Source organism: Telopea speciosissima, chromosome 4 (genome assembly GCF_018873765.1).
Source record: "Telopea speciosissima isolate NSW1024214 ecotype Mountain lineage chromosome 4, Tspe_v1, whole genome shotgun sequence".
Taxonomy (NCBI): domain Eukaryota; kingdom Viridiplantae; phylum Streptophyta; class Magnoliopsida; order Proteales; family Proteaceae; genus Telopea; species Telopea speciosissima.
In genome coordinates, this window is record NC_057919.1 from 41,158,973 (window position 1) to 41,175,442 (window position 16,470).

At 42.0% G+C, this 16,470-nt stretch overlaps 1 long non-coding RNA gene across 1 annotated transcript; it reads right to left on the reverse strand.

The window, feature by feature from the left end:
* Positions 1-784: 784 nt before the first annotated feature.
* On the reverse strand, positions 785-16,268 carry LOC122657688. Its single transcript, XR_006332340.1, has 3 exons — positions 16,258-16,268; positions 4,421-4,423; positions 785-1,010 (listed from the first exon to the last, which is right to left on the reverse strand). It is a non-coding gene; the product is annotated as an uncharacterized LOC122657688 (long non-coding RNA).
* Positions 16,269-16,470: the final 202 nt, after the last annotated feature.

Genomic DNA, 16,470 nt, shown 5'->3' on the forward strand with positions numbered 1-16,470 from the left:
TGCAACTGAACCAGTGACTGTAGTACCCTGCAACACATACAGACTACCAATCTTCATTCCTTTCATCAACAAAAGAGCACCTTTACTGATCCTCATGACTCCACCTTCAGCTGTATATTTACACCCATTTGAATCAAGAGTGCCTAAACTGATGAGATTCTTCTTCAAATCAGGAACATGCCTAACATTAGACAAGGTTCTGATAATGCCATCATGCATCTTAATTCTGACTGTCCCCTATCCAACTGTTTTACAAGAAGCATTATTGCCCATCAACACAACTCCACCTTGAACTAATTCATATGTGGAAAATCATTCACGGTTAGGACATATTTGGTAGGAACACCCGGAATCAAGAATCCATTTATCATGTGATCTGATTCTATCATCAGTCACCAAAAGTATCTCAGAATCATTCTCATCTGCAGCAATACTAGCCTCTGCAGACCTTTCTTTCTTCTGTTGGTTTTGGGCACCACCACTTGCCTTTTGCTTATTTAAAAGCTTGTAGCATTCAGATTTAATGTGCCCCTTTTTCTTGCAGTAATTGCAAGATAAATTCTTATGCCTAGATTTTGATCTAGCCTTCTTCTTGTCACTGTCTGAACCTTTTTCAGAAGTTCTCCCCCTAACCACCAAACCAACACCCTCTGATTTACTTGATGTCAACTCATCATCAATTTTCTGCTTGCTTAGTAGATTCGTTTTGACATCCTCAACAGAGATGGTCTCTCTACCATAAATCATGGTGTCCCTAAAACTCTTATATGATGGAGGGGAACATAACAATAACAGAGCTAAATCTTCATCATCAATTTTTACATCTACTCCTTTCAAATCAGTAACAATAGAATTGAAATCAGAAATATGGGATTTAAGTGAACTACCTTCACCCATACGAAGGTTATACAAACGTTGCTTTAATCTCAACCTGTTGGTGGGGGATTTGGTGAGATATAGGTTTTCCAACTTCGCCCACAACTTAGCAGCTGTCTTCTCTGAGAGAATTTCTTGCAAAACATCATTTGAAAGACATAACTAGATAGCCGATAGGGCTTTGATATCCATCTTGTTCCACTCCTCCTCAGACATAGTTGCAGGTTTCTTCGCCTTCCCAAGTAGGGCTTCCCTCAAGTCTTGCTGTGCAAGAACAGCCATCATCCGAACTTGCCATAAGCTGAAGCTAATGCTCCCATCGAACTTGTCAATGTCAAATTTCGTTGATGTAGGAGCCATGGATGCAGTGATCGAAGCAACCAAGAGCTCTAATACCAGTTTGTTATAGCAAACACCAACAAAATTACGGAAAGAAACAAGAACAAAGCAAAAGAACACAAAGATATAACGTGGTTCACACACCGGTATGGTGTGCTACGTCCACGGGCGAAGATGAAGATGATTCACTATGCAAAACGGAGAAAAAAGATTACAATGGAGATCTCAAGAACACCCAAAAACGCTGCTGCTCTCTCCTAGAAACCCTAGAACGAAAAACCCCAAATCTTACTCTCTCTTTACAATAAAGCGGGTAAGGAACATAAATACTCCTCCATTGGATCCGGGTCGATCCATCGGGTTGGGTCAAATCGTACCGCGTTCGCCCCCGCACCCCCAACGAGATCAGTGATGGGCTCCAGCCCAAGCCCTCTGCTACCATCATAGATCTCAGAAAAAGTTCCATTCGGGTCGCCACCAAAAATGTCGGAGCGGGTCATTCTTCGAAACGGGTCCAAGAATTCGAGACATACATAACAATGACCATTGAGGATGATTTGTTATATGTTGATACTCTTATTGAGGAACACCTCATTGTTGAACTAGCAAACAAACTTGATGTCCAATGCCAAATTCTGTGGAAATATGTTTTCAACATTTCCTCCATGTAGTAAAGATATGCATAACCTTATTGATAGCAATTGTCCTTGAAGGAGCAGCACCAGGTTATTGGATTGTGTGAAAATTTGTAATTTTAGAAGATGGATCTGATGCTATAGCCGAGTTTGTGAAATGGCCAATGCATGTTATGACAATGACATTGTTTTAATATAAATGAGTCAGGTGTAGCATCAAACAGGACAACCGATGGGTCGGACACCTTGGCATACCAACTCCAGTTTGGGAGATTCACTGAAAAAATGTTGTCCTACAAGTGGAAATTCATAGTTTTGTGGTACGAGGTTTGGCTTCAATAATACTTCTGGAACTAGAATCATTACCAATTTCCTTCAAATGAGCTATGCCTATTTGTATGTTCTACAATGAGTTCCAATCTCCAATTTGAATAATCTCTCTCTCTCTCTCTCTCTCTCTCTCTCTCTCTCCAGGTACAATAGATATTGCACTAATAATGTTTGTGTCCTGGTGGTTTCGATTTGAATGGACTACAAAGGCCTAACCAATTACCTTTATACATCCATAAATGCATTTTATGCAAGTCTTTTAAGCCAACTCTTAAAATTTTCCCTCTTGAACTATGATCCTATCTAGAAAGCTGGCGCCATCAACTTCCGTGCATAGGGTGTTTCGAATATGGGTTTGGGAGAGGTTACACCATGACACAATTGCATCTATTATGAATGACTAATCGGATGCTCATTGATGCTTACAGTTACTCAGCATGGTCAGTTTTTTACCCCAATCGTTTATAGCTATAATTCACGATTAGATAATTATTGGGAGGGTTCTTTAATTGCTTCTGATAAAAATACTACCATCCCATAATCACTTTTAATTAATGTTGATTAATTATGTTATTTTATTCCATCCATGATATGTATGTGAGAGTTGCTTAATCCCTCTTTAATTATGATACATGTATGATATGGACTAGTCTTAATCGGCAGACATGTCCATGGCCTCCTATTGAAGATAAATGTAGAGATTGTGTGATATGCCCCGCATACGCCGACAGGACATTGTCAGGACCACTGTCACATTTATCTATGTTTACCTCTATCGAGATACATTAGGGTATGGATAGTGAGAGGGCATTGCGACAGTGGGCCATCTTTCATGATTCCATGATTCTAACTAATGCGATAGGTAAGTACATGACTTGGGTGTGTGTCAGCCGACAGGATCTGGATATGGCACCCAAGTGGCCAAAAATATTGGAAGCCCATGAGGCGGAAAATTTAGTCCACACTACCACGGTGTGTATAATGACTCCCGACAATGTAAGTTATGCATACAAGGGTTGTAGGTATCCAATTCATCTTTTGGGTTATGAGGAAAACCCAAATCATAAAAGACCATTGATGTGTGTGTTCAATTTATTATTTTCAATGGTCATTAATTGGCATATGGTTATTTACTTGTGCATGTATAGATTAATATACGATGGCTGCCGTTAATTCCAACCTGTTAACACTTATTAGTGAATACAAACTTAATGGTACAAACTATGTCGATTGGTACCGGAGCATTAAGTTGCTCCTGATTGCTAATGGACTGTACACAGTTCTAGATGAACAAGTTCCTCCTCAACCTGACCCAAATGATTTGGAGGCAAATGAAGAGATGCAGGAGTTCCTCATGAGGGATTCCAAGGCATCACTCTATATCCTAGGATCGTTGAAAAAGTCAGTTGTAGACTCAGTCAAGGATATATGCACTGCTGGGGGTAAAATGGATAAGCTTGCTGAATTGTTCAACAGGCAGTTGACACACGCACATTCTGATGCGGTGAGTCAAATCCATAACTCCAAGATGTCCCAGGGGACTCTAGTGATGGATTATGTAATGAAAATGATCAATCTGTTTGAAAAATTGGAATCCATGGAGACTGATTTCAGCTTGCGATACAAGACTGATGTGATCTTAGCGTCACTCACTTCTGCCTACGCACCTTTTAGGATGTCCTACAAGATGTCCGAGAAGGAGATGGAGCTCACCGAGCTTGCTAATGCATTGGTAGAGGCTGAAGCGTCCTTGAAAAAGGACAAGGCTGAGGTCAATGTTACTGAGGCAAAACCTTCTTCAAACGGGAAGAAGAAGAAAAAGGGAAGTAAGGGTAAGACCTTGAAAGCCAAGGGTGGAAAGTTTGGCAATAAAGGCAAATGCAAGTGCTTCTATTGCAAGAAGGAGGGTCACTGGAAAAGAAACTGTCGTGCTTACCTGGCAACTTTGAAAGACAAGAAGCCGGATGAAACAGAGGCTGCTAAAGAAGGTACATGTGATGTTCACGTTCTTTATGAGTCTAATTTATCTTTTGAATCGACCAATTCTTGGTTGGTGGATAGTGGATCCACTGTTCACATTTGCAATGATTTGTAGGGGTTCAAGGAGACAAGGAACTTGGAAAGAAATGAGGTGCGTCTTCGGATGGGCACTGGAGCTGAGACCATGGCGATGGCTGTGGGAACTTTTATTTTGAAATTTAGTTTTGCTAGTTTAGTTTTAAAGGATTGCTATTATGTACCCTCTTTTAAGAGGAAGATAATTTCAGTTTCAAAACTTGTTTTGGACGGATATAGTTTTTCCTTTAATTCTAAGGTAATTATTCGTTTTAATAATTCCTTTGTGGCATCTGGATATATGCAAAGTGATTTGTATTTTCGAGATTGCCTTATTAGAACGAATGTTGTTTCAAATGTTGATTTGAAACGGAAAGCAGCTCCAGTGAACTCAACATATCTATGGCTTTTAAGATTAGGTCACATTAATGTGGATCGAATCAGTAGATTGGTGAGGGATGGACCCTTAGAGAGTCTGAGGGTGGAACCATTCCTAACCTGTGAGTCATGCCTTCAGGGCAAAATGACCAAGAAACTCTTTAGCAATAAAGGTACTAGAGCCACAGATCTGTTAGAGTTAATACACACTGATGTGTGTGGACCCATAAACATACAAGCGAGATATGGGTATGAGTATTTTATCACATTCACCGATGATTACTCTAGATATGGTTACATATACTTGATGCGTAGGAAATCGAAAGCCTTTGATAAATTCAAAGAATTCCAAGCCGAGGTCGAAAGACAGCTCGATAAACATGTCAAGTCCTTACGATCAGATCGTGGAAGGGAGTATCTATCAGATGAGTTTAAAGATCATCTCATATCCCAAGAGATAGTTAGTCAGCTAACTAATCCAGGCACACCACAACAAAATGGTGTATCCGAACGACGCAATAGGACCCTATTGGATATGGTCCGGACGATGCTCACTTATAGTGAGCAGCCTCTCTCTTTCTGGGGGTATGCTTTAGAAACGACAATTTACATCTTGAATAGGGTTCCATCCAAGTCTGTAGCCAAGACACCCTTTGAGTTGTGGAAAGGGCGTAAGCCCAGTATTCAACACCTTAGGGTATGGGGTTACATAGCACATGTGCGAAAGCAACAGATAGACAAGTTGGAATCCAGGACTTCAAGATGCTATTTCATAGGCTACCCCAAAGGCACGATAGGCTATTATTTCTATGACCCAGTTGACCAGAAGGTCATTATAAGTAAACATGTCACATTTCTGGAGGAAGAAATGATGACGCAGAGGTCCGAACCAGTAGTCATTAAAGAGCTATCAGTTAGCTCAGAAACGTCACTTCCAGAAGTGAGACCAACTAACATACCCGCTAAAATACCAATACCTGAAGAACCTTGACGTAGTGGGAGGACTATTAGACCACCCACCAGGCTTACTCTTCTAACCGAAGAGGAAACAATGGAAGAGTTCCACATGGTATCGGATGAATCGGATGATGATCCGATGACATACTCTGAGGCTCTAAAGGATGTTGATGCCACTAGGTGGCTGGAAGCAATGCGCTCTGAAATCGATTCGATGCATTCCAACAAGGTCTAGACTCTAGTCGATCCACCACTTGACGTCAAGCCGATTGGATGTAAATGGATCTTCAAGAGGAAGAAGGGCGCAGATGGAAAGGTCGAGAGATTCAAAGTGAGACTGGTGGCAAAGGGTTATACCCAAAAAGAGGGTATAGACTATGAGGAAACCTTTTCACCAGTAGCGATGAAATCCATCAGGATTTTATTAGCTATCGCCGCACACTTTGATTATGAGATCTGGCAGATGGATGTGCAGACTGCATTTCTAAATGGGTTCCTTCAAGAGGAAATCTATATGGAACAGCCAGAGGGGTTCTCTTCCTTGGAGGAAGAAAGAAAGGTGTGCAAATTGCAGAGGTCCATTTATGGGCTGAAGCAGGCTTCCAGGAGCTGGAACATCAGGTTTGATCAATCAATCAAATCATTTGATTTTGATCAAAACATGGATAAACCATGCATTTACAAGAAGATCAGTGGGAGGGCAGTATGTTTTCTTGTTTTATACGTAGATGACATATTGCTGATTGGTAACGATGTAGGTTTTCTTTCGTCAGTAAAACAGTGGTTATCCACAACATTTTCAATGAAAGACCTTGGTGAAGCTAGCTATATCCTTGAGATCAAACTCATAAGAGATCGCCAGAAAAGAATGCTAGGCTTGTCACAGGCTACTTATATAGACAAAGTCCTGGCCAAATTTAGTATGGAGAACTCCAAGAGGGGAAGTGTTCCCTTCAGACATGGAGTCAGTCTTTCTAGATCTCAATGTCCTCAGTCTCGGATAGACATTGAAGAGATGAAGAGGATTCCCTATGCCTCAGCAGTAGAGAGTCTTATGTACGTTATGTTGTGTACGAGGCCGGACATTTGCTATGCAGTAGGTATGGTAAGTCGTTATCAATCTAACCCTGGACGCGAGCATTGGAGTGCTATCAAAAATATCCTCAAGTACCTGAGAAGGACTAAGGAATATTTCTTGGTTTTTGGATCTGATCAGTTGTCAGTATTGGGATACATAGATTCGGATTTCCAAAATGACAAGAATGATAGAAAATCCATGTTCGGGATGGTATATCTAATGGGTGGTGGTGCCATTGTGTGGCGGAGTGCGAAACAAAAATCTACAGTCGATTCTACTATCGAAACAGAATACCTTGCAGCTTGTGATGCAGCAAAAGAAGGTGTTTGGCTGAGGAAATTCCTATCTGATTTGGAGGTAGTCCCTGATTTTGTCAAGGGCCCTATTCCCCTGTTATGTGACAACAGAGGGGCCATTGCGCAAGCTAAGGAGCCTAGGGCTCATCAGAAGAACAAGCACGTGCAGCAGAAGTATCACCTCATCAGAGAGATTATCTAGCAGGGTGACGTGAGTATCTCCAAAGTGGACACAACTGAAAAATGTGTCTAATGCCATGACAAAGGGCTTGTCACCAGGTGCGTTTGAGAAACACATGGAAGGCATGGGTTTAAAATGTATGGGGAATTGGCTTTGAAGTACAAGTGGGAGACTGTTGGACAAGTGTGTGTCCATCAAACCCAGTTCGGTCCGGTTCAACCCGGTTCACCTTTGTATTGAACATTTATACATTTTAGTTTAATATTGTCACATGCGATATAAACTTTTTGAGCATTATGTGTCCGTAAGTTATACTTAAAATGGTAGTCACAACAAGGGTTTGGGCTGGGCACCCTTATCATATGGTCGTCGCATTGGGTATGCCTAGACATGTGATGTCAGGGTACGAATGCGAGTGCTCACATGTTTGATGTGTGCATTGGCGAAGAATCTACTTTATTGCTTTCCTCATGTATTACTGCCAGATGTAGGAAGGGATAGACATGTGTTACCGACACCCTGTACCTGAGGGAACCCTGTCACTACAAAGTGTGATCGCATTCTTTGGTTCATCAATGACTGAGACTCAAGCGAGTCAAAGCCGATGTTCTGGGAATGCGTGAACACTTTGTGAGTGAAGGAGTTATCCAACACGGTCACCACGATAGAGACTGTTTGTGCATGGTCGGATCAGAATCTGGATCCAGTACTGTTTTGGAAATGGTTTTGCAAAATTTATTTTACATAAAATGATACATTATTTCTAGTTATTTCAAATAAAGTGTTTTATCGAGTTTTGCGGGACCCCATCAGATGCACAGACGCTCTTATATGGACATGTACTATGGATTGGGGTTTGGCAGTACATGTGTACATGCCCTAGATTCCATAATGATGGTGTTGATTAGTGGGGGGTTGTATATGATAAATTGTTATCATATAGGGAGTTATTTGGAATTTACTAATTTAATTGGCTCTTTATTTAATTAATGGATTTGGTGCTAATTGTAATTATCCATTAATAATTAAATAAAGAATCTAATTAATACTTTCCCTATTAGATTTTGCTTCTTCACCTATGTAGCACTTTAAGTTTAAACAGAACTGTCAGACTGAGAGAGAGAGAGTCAGACTCTCACTAGGGCTCTATTAAATCTATCTAGGATTTAATTAAACCCTATTATTATAAATAGGGGACCAACACGCAGGAGGGAGAGGAAGCTCTCCACGTTTTTGGAGCAGACACTCTCTCTCCTACGTTTTTGGTTTCTCTCTCTCCCTCTTGTGATCTCTCTTCTTCTTCTTGCTTCTCTCACCTGTGTTTGAGAGTTAGGGTTTGTGAAACCCTATATCTGTGCTGAGGAGTTTGAGGGCATCTGGGATTGGCGTGTAGAACCTTGGTAGCACCATCGGAGGTTCAGATCTGTTTGCTTGGAGCGCTCACTAGAGGAAGAACCACTGTCTATTGGAGGAGCAACACTTGAGGCTCACCAGGCTAGCAATTCTTTATTAATTCCTTTTGTTCATTGATTATTAATATTTATGGGATGCAAAAGAAATTCGAATCGATTAATTTTCGCTGCGCATTCGAGTATGGGATGGATTCCTCTTGCCATGTGATGGACTAGAGATGAATTTCTCCGTCCCTATTGTGATAATTAATTTTATAGGATGCAATAGGGAAGGAGAAACCCTAATAGGGATGCACCAGGGTTCCCATGGGTGACCATGGAAAACCCTAAAATTTAATTGGACACCCATGGAACACCATGGGATAACGCAGGGTGTGCAAAACCCTAATTTTTCTGCATATTGGTTTCCCTAGGGAACCATGGGGAACCATGGTTTGATCCCTGGACCGTTGTTTGACCAACAGTGTACTCATCAACTTATTATCTTGCAAGCTTTTAAGTTCTGAAGCTAACTGTGCAGAGTAAATCAAGGGTCCCCGCTAAACTGTGATTGGTGCAGAGCATCACAGCTCTGATACCACTTTGTCACACCCCCATCCCATTAAAAGATAAAATACTACAAACGGGGTATGATAGGATGTTTACAAACATCCTAACCACTACCAGGATCTCGATGCAGTGGTCGTCTTATACTAATATTAAATTACATTAATATCAGAACGCGAAAAGTAAAGGAATATATTCTTCCAAAATATCAGAAATGAGCGAAAGCGTTTCAAACACAAAAGGTTCAAGTCTACGTGATAGATAGTTTAATGTTTTACATTTTGACCCAAAAGATTAACTAAAACTGAAACAGTAGAAATACTACTAAATATATACAATACTGATAATAAAAAAAATAAAAGATATAATTGTGCTCCAATGGCACAGACCATGAGTATAAGCTATCATCAAGGTCCAAGATCACGGGCTGCAATCAAAAGGGTCACCATCATAGATCACCTGCATATAGATAAAAAGGGGTTGCGCAACGGGATTAGCTACACCAGCTAGTGAGAGAGCAAAGGGGAGTGCACATACACCACACAAACAGTTTCAATATCAGAATGATGCATGCTAATGTTAGATTCATTTTCCACCTAGTACACAGATTCTATCGGTCAAGTGTATGCTACTGTGATAACTCGGGAGACACTGAGGGTCACTTATCCTATCGCCCCAGTGAAACCTCAATTATCATGAGGGGACCTACGCCGGTAGAAGCCATCATGACCACCCAGTGGCAGACCCGATAGCCATTACTATCCCTGACCTGGCCTCTCCTACCTCCACAGCCATTAGGTGCTCAGACTATCCAACACATAAACCCCTGTTGGCAAGGGTCGTAGCATAAGGGAGCATAAATCCTAGCCACAGATATACTACATGCAAATCCTATCGTCCTGAGAGGTATTCCGGGTGCATCAACGTCCCATTCCATCTAGTACCTAGATACCAGCACGACACAGCGCATACAGACCAGGATGGCAAGCAATGAATATCAGTAATAATAATTTCGGGGTTCAACACCGGCATACCCGGCACCGTAACCCAATATAATAAAGTAAAGCAACATATCCACAAGTCATCAATTCATATCCAACATAATTTATATGCAAGAATGGAACATGTTAGGAATGAATGCAGCATAAACACAATTATATAATCTATATAATATATATAAAACAAGCCCAAACATCACCCAAAACCCACTCACAGTTCGTTTGCTCGTTGTTCGGTATGTTCGGTAAGGTTTGCTTATGAGCATGCACTCCCGTACAGATCCTAAGGTCTGAGGATGCGTGAAAACAGTGTTAGAAGTGTATAGGTGGGTCCCATGAAGGGTCCCAACAATTTAATGTAAGTTTGGGCCAAGACAGTAGGGGCGGATGAAGGAATGGAGTCAGCCAGGTAAGTCCGATCGTTCCCCCACCACCATTCTTTTGAAATCTGAGAAGATTTCCATATTCAGCCTTTTGTCCATGGAACCACAAAGGTCCCAGGGTTGGGAGGTGAGTTCAATCCTTCATTGGAGGTCCTAAACATCTAGTCTTTTATAGGACTTAGAGGATTTGAGGGATTGGATCCAACTCCATAGTCTTCCCCAAGTGTTATAGGCAAGTAATTCTAAATATGAAATCCTTAAGTCAGTCTGATTCCCAGCCATCTTCTTGAGATCCAATAGCCTTAAGAGCTAGGGGAGGGTGTCCTAAACCTTCCTAAGGGCAATATATCTCATATCATTCATTGGTCTTAGGAGATCCCCTGGATTGGTCTCTCCTTAGGATTTTCCATTTCTAGGTTGAGGTCACAAGTCCCTTAGAATAGCAAGGGGGTTTTGAGGACATCAAGGTTAGACCTTAGCACCTTGATGGGTCAATTAATTAATATATTTAGGGGCCACTTTAGGTTGTAATTAACCCACAATAAATTTATTAGGTCCTACATAAGTAGCCACAACGTGGGCGAGGTCACCGGATTACAACTATGTTCCTAAGTTGCTGTCAAAACATATCAGCTGGGTTTGGACCCACTTTTGAGAGTCTTATCTTTATATTGGGCCCCCAATTCCTTCATAGAAAATGTAGCCCTTTGAGTATATTTTACAACACAACTTGAATCACGTCGATACGATATGTATAGACAAAGTTATGGCCAAAATACTAAATAGTGGTCATGCTGTAAAACTGTGGGCGGATCCACAAACGGATTCTATTGGATGAGTCCCCCCGTGCATCCCTTCGAACCCTGAGACACACCCGGGACACACCCAAGATGGGCGGATCCATGGGCGGATGCACGATTCTGAGTCCGCCCTTGAGTCCGCTCGCAGTAGGAAGGGGTTTTTCAAGTCCGAACTTCATCCAACTTGATCCCCAATGCCCCCAATGGCTTCAAGGGCTTGTAGGGATGACTTCCAAGGTTCATTAGGGTCCCAAATATCCTAATGGCACAAAGCATTAAGTCATTTATGGTCTACATCCAATCCCTTAACCCAAACTTGGGTTTTTGGGTAAAATCCTTAGGTTTTCATGGCTTGGGTTGAATGGCACTTCAAAGAGAGGTGCAAAGGTGTGCAAATGCATCCCAAAGGGACTACAATCACCTCTCCAACAAGAGCATTGGGTCCCAACTGGAACCCAAGCTAAACCCAAGCTCCAAATTTCCAAAACCTAAATTAGAAATTAGAGAAATAGAGAGGGAGAGTTGGTAATCACTCACCTCCAATGGAGAACAAGATCCTAGGGCTAGGTGAGCCCCCTTGAACTTACTTCCTTCTACCTCTCCTTCTTCTCCTCTTCCTTTCTTTCCTTTCCTTCTTCTCCTTTTTCTTTCTCTACCTTTCTTTTTCTTCTTTCTTTATCCGGACAGCAAGAGGGGAGGGATGAGATGAGGTGTAGAAGGGGAGGAGGACAGCAGATTGCTCTCTTCTCCCTTCCCTTCTCTTCTTCTTCTTCTCCTTCTTCTCCTTCTCCTTCTCCTTCTTGTCCGGTTTCAGCAAATGGGAGAAATGAGAAAGCTTAAGAGCTTCCTTCTCTATTTACCCCCTTAAGGCTAAATAACCAACAAATGTAAACTCCCTAAACTACCCTTGCCTTTATTCCCTTTTTCCTACAACAAGCCATGGTCCAACTATTTGGGCCAAGATTAAACCCATGGTCCTTGAACCAACCCAACTTCTCAAACCTAAAAAGAACCTATTGGCTATAAAATGAAATGGGCCTTAGGGCATGTTTGCCTAGGTCCTTAAAACCCAAAATCCATTTTAACTTAAGTTAGGCCTTAGGGCCGGTTTGGTTAAGGCTCTTACGTCTAATTAGTTAGGGTGTGTTTGGCTTAGCTTAAGGCCCAAAAATGTGTTTTAGTCTAAGGCTTGGTTTGGTTTAGGTCTTTAACACTAAAATTCATTAAAATCATACTTGGGCCTTATGGGCCCACTTTCATGGCCCAACTAACCATAGGAAGGTAGGGGTGGGGGTCCATCTAGTCCAAGGGTCTGATTATAGTGTCCGGGACACAAGAATGTGGGTCCCACAAGAAAATAAATCAAAAGGGCAGGTAACAGCACGAGCGGATTATTGATCGGATTCACCAGCAGTGGATCTGGTCTTGACTCTGGTGCTGTTGTCAAGGTCCAAACTTCAAGAAAAATTGCAGGGCTTTGGCCCACACTTCCAAAACTTCGAGGGGATTCTTATTATAATATTTTGGTGTTATATTTGCATGTATTATATATGCAAATATATTTATTCCTACATAAAATTTTGGTGTTATTCAACATCCAATAACTTTACGCATATATAGTCGCATACACAAAACCAACCCAGTGAAAATGGTAGATGGGTGGGCTTAAACTGGACTGTAAAAGGTCCATCGATTGATCACAAAACCTTGCAATTAATGTGGGTTGTAGGGAAAGGCAAGTACATCAGGCTTAATTAATTGGACAGCCATGCATGCATGCCAAGATTGAAGATCAAATACATGACAGGATGAGTAGTTGGGCTCAGGCGAGTAGACCTTTCTCTTGCAAGCTTATCACAGTATCATACCGCGCTTCCTTCACAGGTGTGAAGTCAAGGCCCAGATCCCTAAGCCTCTGGTTCGAGAACTTGTATGGTTTCACTCTTGGATTCACTTCATTTGATCACCTGATAAGAATCCACCCCATATATCAAAATTGTACGTGTAAGAAACAACAATTCATTTATACAAAACAGAACATATATAGTTTGGATTTTAGGACTGTTTGGTTCTCTGGGAGCTTAGTTGAGTTGAGTTGAGAGAAAGATAAAGAAGCTTAAAATTACTTGATAGGGATGGAGTAGTAGGGGAACATCTCAAGAAGCATGGCAGCGATCTCAGCTCGGTGAAGAACGCTCTCAAGGTAGAGGTACCTCCCAGATGCCGATGGATTCTCATAAACAAGAAGATGAGCCAAGGCTACATCCCTCACGTCTACATAACCTTATATAGCATTTCCATACTCCTTATTCCTCCCATTCAAAAACTGTTGGGAGTGACCCAAAATGCCCTGCCCAGATCCCGACTCGGACGAGGGAGCGATGCGCGCTAGCTGGTGTGCAATAGGGAATTAAAGTTGCACCTTCCCTCACAAGGTGTCTATTGGGGGATTGGCAAGCGCTTAATCCTACAATTGGTATCAGAGCAGGTGGTCGCGAGTTCGAGTCTCCCCGGTGCCATGGGTGCTCTATTATTGGGCGTGCATTAGTGCCATGGGTGCTTTGTTATTGGGCGTGCATTTGGGGGGGGATTGTTGGGAGTGACCCAAAATGCCCTGCCCAGATCCCGGCTCGGGCGAGGGAGTGATGCGCGCTAGCTGGTGTGCAATAAGGAATTAAAGTTGCACCTTCCCTCACAAGGCGTCTTTTGGGGGATTGGCAAGCGCTTAATCCTACAGAAACTTGAGAACGTGAACAAGGCTGGCGTTGCCTCGCACAAGGCTACCCAGCAGGGCAGGCATGCCGCGCACAAGGCTGCCCAGCATGGCAGGCAAGCCGAGCACAAGGCTGCCCAGCATGGCAGGCACGCCGCGCACAAGGCTGCCCAGCATGGCAGGCACGCCTCGCACAAGGCTGCCCAGCATGGCAGGCACACCGCATATAAGGTTGCCTAGCTTGGCAGGCACACCGCGCACAAGGCTGCCCAACATGGCTGCCCTTGCCTTGCATAAGGCTGCCCAACATGGCTGGCACTGCCTCGCAAAAGGCTGCCTAGCATGCTTGGCTGCCTCGCGCAAGGCTGCCTAGCATGGCTTGCACTAGCGCATAGGCATGGGTGCCCAGCGACGCGTGCAAAAGGCTGCTGGCTGGCACAGGCTAGCAGGCTTGGGTGACCAACCGTGCGCGTACAAGGCTGCCCTGCATGGCACCGCCACACACATTCTGCACTGCCTCGCACATCGTTGCCCAGCATGGCAGGCACGCCGCGCACATGGCATGCCAAGCATGCTTGCACTGCCTCGCATGTGGCTGCCCAGCATGGCAGGTATGCCGCGCACATGGCTGCCCAGCATGGCTGCACTGGCTCAGCATGGTTGGCACTACAGCGACACAATTTGCAATGCTTCATATGCAAAAGAGGTTATGTTACTACCCACCCATGCCTTTCTTGAGCCTTTGGGCTGGCTCATGATGCACACATGTGTGTGCTGGCCGTTGCACGTCGTGGCCATGCCCGCACAACGTAATACAGACCCTATATTCCCTTCGTGCAAAACATCCCTTTGGTTTGAAAAATGCTTGTAATCATTTATTTGATGGACACAGTATGTATTTTTGTAAATTTTAGGTACTTCAAAGGTGCATTATTAGTATCAATGAATTTTTTACGATCTTTTCAATAAATAATTATAAAAAATTGTAAACGAAGTTGAAGTGATCCAATCTCTTACCAAGACATTCTATGCATTTATCTAAGCCATCTGAAGTTAGTTTTGTGAAAAAATTCAACAAATTGGATTTTTCACAATTTTTAAAATTTTTTTATACAAAAAAATTAATAAAAAAATAAATATAAATGATAAATTAATGATTTTTTTTTAAAATGTTCCTTTGAATTTTCTCTAATTTCCTACCAATTTTTATAACCATGTGATGTTTGTAGCTTAAGAAACAGACCAATATGACTTATCGATGAATTTTTTATGATCTTTTAAAAAAAAATTATACAAAATAGTAAACAAAGTTGAAGTGACCCAATATCTTGCCAAGACATTCTATGCAGTTAGCTAAGCCATCTGAAATTGATTTTGTAAAAAAATTCAACATAATGGATTTTTCACGATTTTTTGAATTTTTTAATTTTTGAATACTAAACAATTAATAAAAAAATAAATATAAATGATAAATTAATGAAATTTTCTTTAAAATGTTTCTTTGAATTTTCTCTAATTTGCTACCAATTTTCATAACCATGTGATGTTTGTAGCTCAAGAAATAGCCCAGTATGACTTTTCCGGGGGGGGGTCATGTCTCCTTCTAGAAAACTGCAAAAAGCATAAGAGCTACTTTGAGGGGGGGGTGGCTACCTTGGTCGGCTGGCATGGATGGGCAACCAAGCGCTGCACATGGTGCATGCGTGAGTGCAGCATGCGTGCACAATAAAGTCATGGCACACGAGAAAACCGTCCGAAGGCACATTGGTCCTATGTTGTGCACTTTTTGCGCGGTAGTGTAGCCACCCATGGTAGCCTTGTGCGCTGTGGTGCAGCCACGTTTGTAAATTCACCTAGAGGGGGGTGAATAAGTATAGGTTCGAAAATTAAAACAACAATGCGAAAATAAAACTCAATACAAGAAATAGAGAAGAGTAGAGACAAGCAATAAGAAAAGACACAAGCAATTTATAGTGGTTCGGCCAATATGTGCCTACGTCCACTCCTCTCACCTTAAAGAGAATTCATTATATAGAATCTTGAGTAAGCAAGAGGACTCTTACAACAACTACTCTTGAGAAATTGAGCAAGAGGACTCAAACACAACTACTCTTGACTAGTGAGCAAGAGGACTCTTACAACAGCTACTCTTGAGAAACTGAGCAAGAGGACTCAAACACAACTACTCTTGACTTGTGAGCAAGAGGACTCCTTCTCTTGATTTGAAGCAAGAGGACTCAACAAAAACTTTAAGTAAAGTACTAACTAGTTTAGGATTACCTTAAAAATCTAGTACAATGAGTGCTACCTCTTAGTCAATGCAGCTTGGATGCAAGTATGCAATGAGGGAGCAAGGATGAGATTGAATTTTCTTCGATCTTCTTGATCTTGAAAGAATAATCTCACTAGGGAGTGCTTGATTGTTTAGAGCTCTTGATTGGTGATTGTTGTGTTGTTTAGAACACAAATCAAGAGGGGTATTTATAGGCTAGA